Source organism: Magnolia sinica, chromosome 8 (assembly GCF_029962835.1).
Source record: "Magnolia sinica isolate HGM2019 chromosome 8, MsV1, whole genome shotgun sequence".
NCBI lineage: Eukaryota > Viridiplantae > Streptophyta > Magnoliopsida > Magnoliales > Magnoliaceae > Magnolia > Magnolia sinica.
Genome location: NC_080580.1, coordinates 78,418,827 through 78,426,138, shown reverse-complemented (window position 1 = coordinate 78,426,138; position 7,312 = coordinate 78,418,827). Strand labels below are relative to the sequence as shown.

Genomic DNA, 7,312 nt, shown 5'->3' with positions numbered 1-7,312 from the left:
ACCATACGAATTATGGTGGGTCCCACATATTATGAGTGTATATTAACCATTGTGTTCTAACATATATAATGCCTTTTTAGTAATAAAGTCACTAAATGTTGTAATATGTTTACGGCGTATAAAAGCTTTACAGGCGAATACATGCATCCAAATTGCTCCGTAATGTGATTGCCTGTAATCCCTTTACAACTTAAGGACTTAAGAGGCATCCAGACGACCCTCAGGAAGGTTTTTCTCAAGCGGAGTATGTGAGAACCTGACTCACAGTGCAACCCTTATTGTGGTACCCACCTTGATGTATATGTTCTATATCCACACCGTCCATCCAATTTTCTTGATCATTTAGGGTATAATCCCAAAAATGAAGCGGATCTAACAATCAGTTTGACCATACCATATGAAACAGTGGTGATTGATCATTAATGAGCCACGAAAGTTTTGGATCATTCGGGCTTATGTGACCTTATCAACAGATTGGATGGCAAATAAACACTACAAAAACATTAAGGTGTGCCCTAAGAAAATTTTAATGGTATAACGTTCAATCACCACTGTTTCCTAGAGTTTAGTCCACCTAAGATTTGGATCTTCTTCATTTATGGGTTCATACCCTAAAATGATTTGCTAAAATGGATGGATGGTGTGGATACAAAATATATACATCCAGTGTTCAAAATATTTTCGATATTATTGAAATATCTCTGAAATTATCTTTTTCCATCTTAACGATACCGATAACACTGGTAGCGATACCAATAACGCTTGTAGTATCAGAAATTTCAGGTATTAGCAATATATCGCTAAGTATCGCCAATGTACCAATATTTTCAACTATATAAATACTAGGTGTCGCTTATATTGCCGATGTGTAACATCCTGGATTTTCAATGTTTTGGATTTTCAAAAACTCTTGAATTTTTTTTTATATAATTAACTTATATTATCACTTACTGACCATTAACACTCAATATTAGTTTATACAAGGGTGGTACCAGTAAAGAACCACATAAATCTGATTAAGCAACCATAGGAAGCTAACGAATCCGGCCGATCACTTAAACATTGAGTTTGGCCACATGATTTGCTCACATAGAACCTAAATGTAACTGACCTATCGTTAATTAGTCAAGACAATTACAACTAAATAAAGACCTACTAAAATCCGAGATAACCAGTGGTCAGATCTTAATTAATAAACCAAACTGATCCCGTATCATTTTAGCCAAAGAATTGATGGTTATGGTGATTATAATCAAATCATTATTTTCACTAGTTGCAAATAAGCCACACTATGAACTTAGCTAATCAAAACTCTTATGATTATGCACAAGAAATCTCACTACTCAATTCGTTCCAGAAATTCCCTGATTATCCAAATAAGCTCTAAACCACTTTTTAGTGGGCTAATAAACCCGAGGCTATAGAAATATATTCGTCGTAGTGAGTTTGACGTCCATACAGGACATCGAGTTGAGATTGGGTATCGAATCGTTCAACTTGGACTTGCAAGTCGAGTGCTTGGGTAGTATGAATACCTTAGATGAAAATATGGAACTTAAGTGAAATAAGTCCATTTATTTTTTCACAAAGTTGTAACTTTCGGACCGTTAATTCACGACGAAAGTCAGGATACCGACTAAAAATATTTTTCCAAACATATCCGTATAGCCACAGACCCGATCGATTATCGGCGACCGTTGAACAAACTTCTAATCATATATGTTGATTGACACATCCAAATAGCGGGTTGATCATATCCATATGTCGATCATCATTAGTGATAGCTATCCTATGGTGTATATCGATATGTACACCTCATAATGGGCCCTAGAGGTTAGAAAAAGATTCCCATAGGGCTAGTATAATGAAAACCTAGCCCTTTTGGAACTATATAAGGCCTCTATTTGGGCACCCCATCGCTCCATATGAATTTTGCCCAAGAAGGAAAGAAAGAAAGGGAGAAAGAGAGAAGGAAGATCTTGTGAGGGAGATCTTAGGGTATTCTTGATGGATTCCCTTTGATCAAGCCCTAACTTCGACCATTCTTCTAAATCGAATCCATCCCAATTACGATCGGGAGATAAGAAACAAACCCTACTTCCCAACCTAGGCTTGTGTTGAGTGTCAAATATTGCATATTAGACCCCATTTATTACCTAGATTTATGAGCATGATACTGTTTAATGCCTTATTTTAATCGTGTTTGTATTGCAAGGTGAATTTACGACTGTGGACTGAAAAATGGTACTAAAAGCGTGGATTTGATGCTCTGAAGTCACCAAGGCAAAGGAAGGACCCCAGGGGACCAAGATCGGCAGATTTTCACGCCAGAGATTCGAGAAAATCGAGAAACTGAAGCTCAAGTGGCATGAAAGTCAGCCAGAACGCAAGATCACAAGGTTTCCACCACCTGTTCAGTTCGAAACTTCATACACCGCCTGAGGACCTTAAACTAATTGAAAAATCAAATCTCACCCATTGGATCATTGTGGAAGTGGCCCGACAGATATATAAGCCCATAAAACTCTGATTTGGGGCCCGCATGATATCTGGATATGCCTCGATTTTGGTATCAACTTTTTAAATGAGATGATAAAGGGGATGGACGGATTGGATTTTGCATATACATCAAGGTGGGGTCCATTTTACGTGAGTGGACTGCAGAGGAACCGTGCACTCGCCATGCATCGAACAGACGAAGTCGGTCAGCAGGCGCTGACCCGACGTCCGTCTTTAAAAAGGAAACAACGTTTTCGCTGTTCGCAACAGAGCTTTGCGAGCGACTTCAGGTGGGCCAGTATCATCATACTTTTTGATGATCCACACCGTTCAATGAGATAAGGAGGTCAAACTGACCCTACATAGGAAGTTCTTCCAACCCCAGGCTCGCATACAGAGGAGAATACTGTTTAAAACGTAGAATGGACGACAAGAAAGGAAATCCTGTGGACCGCATCATCAGACAGTCAAAACCGTTCATGCTCAAACGGTTTTTCGTCCTGCATCTAATAAACGGCTTGGATTTTCTCGTAAAAATCAACAGTGGGCCCCACCGACATCGCAGCGTAATCAGTTACGCACTCTGTTATAGAGCGTCTGAGAACCGGACGCTACGGGCTGTTTTGCAGATGCGAACCGATCCTGGCCGTTCAAAATTGTTCTAGTGTTGGGCCGACCAAGTCTAAGGGACCTGAATGGGTTGGATCTCGCATCAGATGAAGGATTTTGCAGAAAATCACATCAAAACGCAGTTGTGCTACGTAAAGGAAACTTCCATCCGAATTCCCACCGACTTCCATCCACCGTCCGTCCCTGCTTATGATAAAGAGAGAGAGAACGTGAGAAGGAAAGGAGAAAAGGAGAGAAGAGGAAGCTAGAGCCGGAACGTGAACGTGGAGCCGAGAACGGGTGGAGTACGGGCGATCTTCAAAGAGTTCTTTTTCTTCTCTTTTACTTAATTGTTGTTTATATTTATTTGAGATTTAGCCTAATCATGGTCGGCTAAACCTCTTAGCTAGGGCTAAGAGGTGAAGCTTGTAGTGAGATGGGAGACTCTATTTTATGCCTTTGATTTAATTTTAATTTGTGAATTGAACTTGATTGTGGTTTGATTATTAAGGGAATGTTTCTAGCTTTTAATGGGCTGTTATGACTAAAATTACAATGGGTCTGCAATGGCTTTGAGTATTTCTTCCTCCTTTTGATAATTAAAATACTCCATTAAGCATTATCGTGTACATAAAATCTAACAACAATTGGTGTCTAATATGCAATATTCGACTCTCATCAGTTAGTAATTAGTTTAATTCTATTGTTTACTTTGTCTTATGGGCATGGTTTGGTGATGAAATCCATTCTAATTCATATACCTTTCATCTCTTAAAAACTATATCAAAGGAAGTTCAGTTTGATGGTTACACCCTTCAACTAGATGAAAATAGGACTCTAAATCCAGCTGAATACTTGAAACAAGCATAAGATCTCCCTGATCTCTACAAGTGAATCCTCTGAATCCCTAGTTTTCTTTCCCTGAATCCTTTAAGTTTTAGATAATTATTTCATCATTATTCCTCAATTTACACTCAATTTAGATTTCATCTTAGTCTAGTTCTTGTTCTACTTAGTTTCAGATTACGTACAGGTATCAGTCCCTTGGCATTCGACCTCGGTCTTACCGAGTTTATTACTACATCACAACCCTATACTTGGGGAGTGAACAAGTTTTTGGTACCGTTGGCGAGGATTGACGGTTATATTTTTCTGAAATTAACTAGTTTTAGGATTAGTTTAAAATTAGGTTTAGATTTTTCTGATTTTTAGAAACTAACCTGTTTTCCTGTTTTGTAGGATCCTGACATGAACTTCTAAATTGGTAATCCCTTTCTAATTTCTCTACTTTTTCTATTTTTAGAATTAGGGTTTGAGTTTTAGAAATTTTCTAATTCTAGTATTTTTCTATTTTTAGGAAATAGTTTATTTTTAGAAACTTTCCTCTTTTGTTTTTAGAAACTAGGCTAGTTATTTCCTCTTTTAGAAATTCTTTCCTTTTTATAAACTAACCTGACTTTCCTGTTTTATAGGATTCTGAGATAGGTTTCTAAATTGGTAATTTCTTTCTTAATTTCTTCCTTGCTATTTCTAAATTAGTATTTATTTTAGCAAGTTTCTAATTCTAACTCTTTTAGAATCTAACTTTGTTTCCTAATTTATTTTTAGAAATTTTCTACTTATAGATTTTTTTTAGAAAGTAACATTCCTATTTTGTAGGCTTTTAAGATAGAAATTTTTAATTCGGTAAGCTCTTTCTCTACTTTCTATTTTTCAAATCTCTTTTAGTAACTTACTTTCTAGTTTAGGACTTTCCTAATTTATTTTAAATTTTCATTTTCTTTTAGGAATTTCTTCTTTTAGAAACTAGTTTACTTCTATCTTTCTTTTTAAGGATTTTCTAATTTTAGACATTCTCTTTAGAAACTGACTTGTTTTGTTTTCTTTTGTAGGTTTTTAACTTAGGGACTCCAATTTGGTAACTTCTTTCCAACCCTCTCTTTCTTTCTAGATTTTCTTTTCCTTTCTTAGGATTAGGTTTCGAATTTGATTGAGGGCTGTGAGTGTTTCATGCCCAAGTGGGCTCATGACAACACTCGATGTCTCTTGACTGAAGGAGGATTGGTTGAGGGGTTAACTATCCATCGCAGGACTAGACACCACTTGAAATTCCCTGAGTTAATTGAAGTGATGGCTGAAAACCAACCTCTTCTATCCCAACCTAGTGTGGAGGACATTCAGGATGAGAATGAGGTGCATCAAGCACCCCTGCCTCGTACTTTACAAGATTATTTACAACTAGCGGGGGTGAGTACGCCCTCATGCATGATTTTTTCTGAAAATACATGACATATGGACATCAAGCCAGGGGTTATCCAACTCCTTCCTAAGTTCCATGGGCTTGAATCTGAAGAACCATATCTATATTTGAAAGAGTTTGATGAGATCATTGCCACTTTATATTTTCAAAATGTGTCTGAGGACATAGTCAGGCTGAAACTCTTTCCTTTTTCCTTGAAGGAGAAGGCTAAAACGTGGTTACATTCACTGTGGCCTAGATCCATTGGTACATGGAATGATATGTAAAGGGAATTTATAAAAAAAAAAATTTCACATCATAAAACGATTACCCTTAGAAAAGCAATCATGAACTTCACCCAAAAGGAGGATGAAACATTTTACCAATGTTGGGAAAGGTTCAAGGATTTGGTCAGTTCATGCCCACAACACGGCTTTGAAACGTGGCGCATCACAAATTTTTTCTACGATGGACTGACACTTCCATGCACCAAATGGTCGAGAAAATGTGTAATGGAGAATTCATTAATAAAAATGTCGACGAGGTATGGGATTACCTCGATAGTCTTGCTGAAAAAACACAATCATGAGATTATTACCCAAAATCGAACACCACGTCTAGGCCGACTAAATCTAAGGAGAAAGGTGGATGTATCTCTTGAAAGAAGAGGATGATCTCAACTATAAAGTGACTAAGCTCATAAGAAAATTTGAGGCCATGGAAGGAAAGAAGGATAAGGTTAATGAAAATGTTTGCTGCATCTGTGATTGCAACATTCATACAACTAAAAATTGTCCTACGATACCCGCCTTTCGAGAAGTATTTAATGAACAATTCAATGCCATAAATAATTATCAAAGACCTTTCAATGGACCAAGCTCTAATACGTACAATCCCGGTTGGAAAAATCATCCAAACTTTCGTTGGAGAAATGGACAAACTACTACCCCTCAAAGTTTCTTCAATCAAAATCCAAGTCAGGGGAAACTTCAAGAAGAACCGGTTCAAAATTCCATGCAAGAGTTGACCCAGGCAATGCGAGATTTTATACAAAAGATAGATTCACGTATACCGGTTATAGAAAAGGGGATGCTTCCTGCACAATCGCTCCCCAATCCTAAACCGCAATACGAGATAAGTGATACCAGCTCTTCAAATTAAATGGGGCACGCTAAATCCATCACCACTCTTAGGAGTGGGAAGATCATTGATAAAACCCTTTCGGTTAGGCCCGAAAAGCCTTAAGAACCAGAAGAGGACAACAATAATGGATCTAGTGAGGCCCCACAAAAATTAGAACCAGAACTTCTAGAAAAGCCAGTTGCTCCATTTTCCCAACGGTTGGTCGCACTAAAACTTCTCTCTAACTCTCAGGATATCCTAGAGGTGTTGAAACAAGTAAAAGTCAATATTCCTCTACTTGATGTCGTAAAACAGATATCTTCATATGCCAAATTCCTGAAAGACTTATGCACGACCAAACGACGGCAGAGTATTCAAAAGAAGATCTTCTTGACCGAGAAAGTGAGTGCCATCCTAAAGCAAGACGTGCCACAGAAATTCAAAGATCCCGGTAGCCCAACCATATCATGTGTAATCGGGGACCATCGAATTGATCACGCACTTCTTGACTTAGGAGCGAGCGTCAATCTGATTCCCTACTCGGTATACAAACAGTTAGGTTTGGGTGAATTAAAATTCACCTTAACCACACTACAACTTGCTTATCGCTCTGTTTGTGTACCAAGAGGGATAATTGAGGATGTGTTGGTCCAAGTTGATAGATTTTACTACCCTATAGATTTTATCATCCTGGACACCGAACCCATCAATAACATGAGCACTCAGATTCCCATCATTCTTGGTCGCCCATTCCTTGCCACTTCAAACGCAATTATCAATTGCAGGAATGGTGTCATGACTATGTCTTTTGGGAATATGACATTGGAGTCAAATATCCTTTTC

General features: G+C 37.8%; 1 non-coding gene across 1 annotated transcript; it reads right to left on the bottom strand.

Annotated features, from left to right (window-relative positions):
- Positions 1-5,676: 5,676 nt before the first annotated feature.
- LOC131254498 (small nucleolar RNA R71) lies at positions 5,677-5,783 on the bottom strand. The gene has a single exon (XR_009175610.1). It is a non-coding gene; the product is annotated as a small nucleolar RNA R71 (small nucleolar RNA).
- Between the last annotated feature and the right edge of the window lie 1,529 nt (positions 5,784-7,312).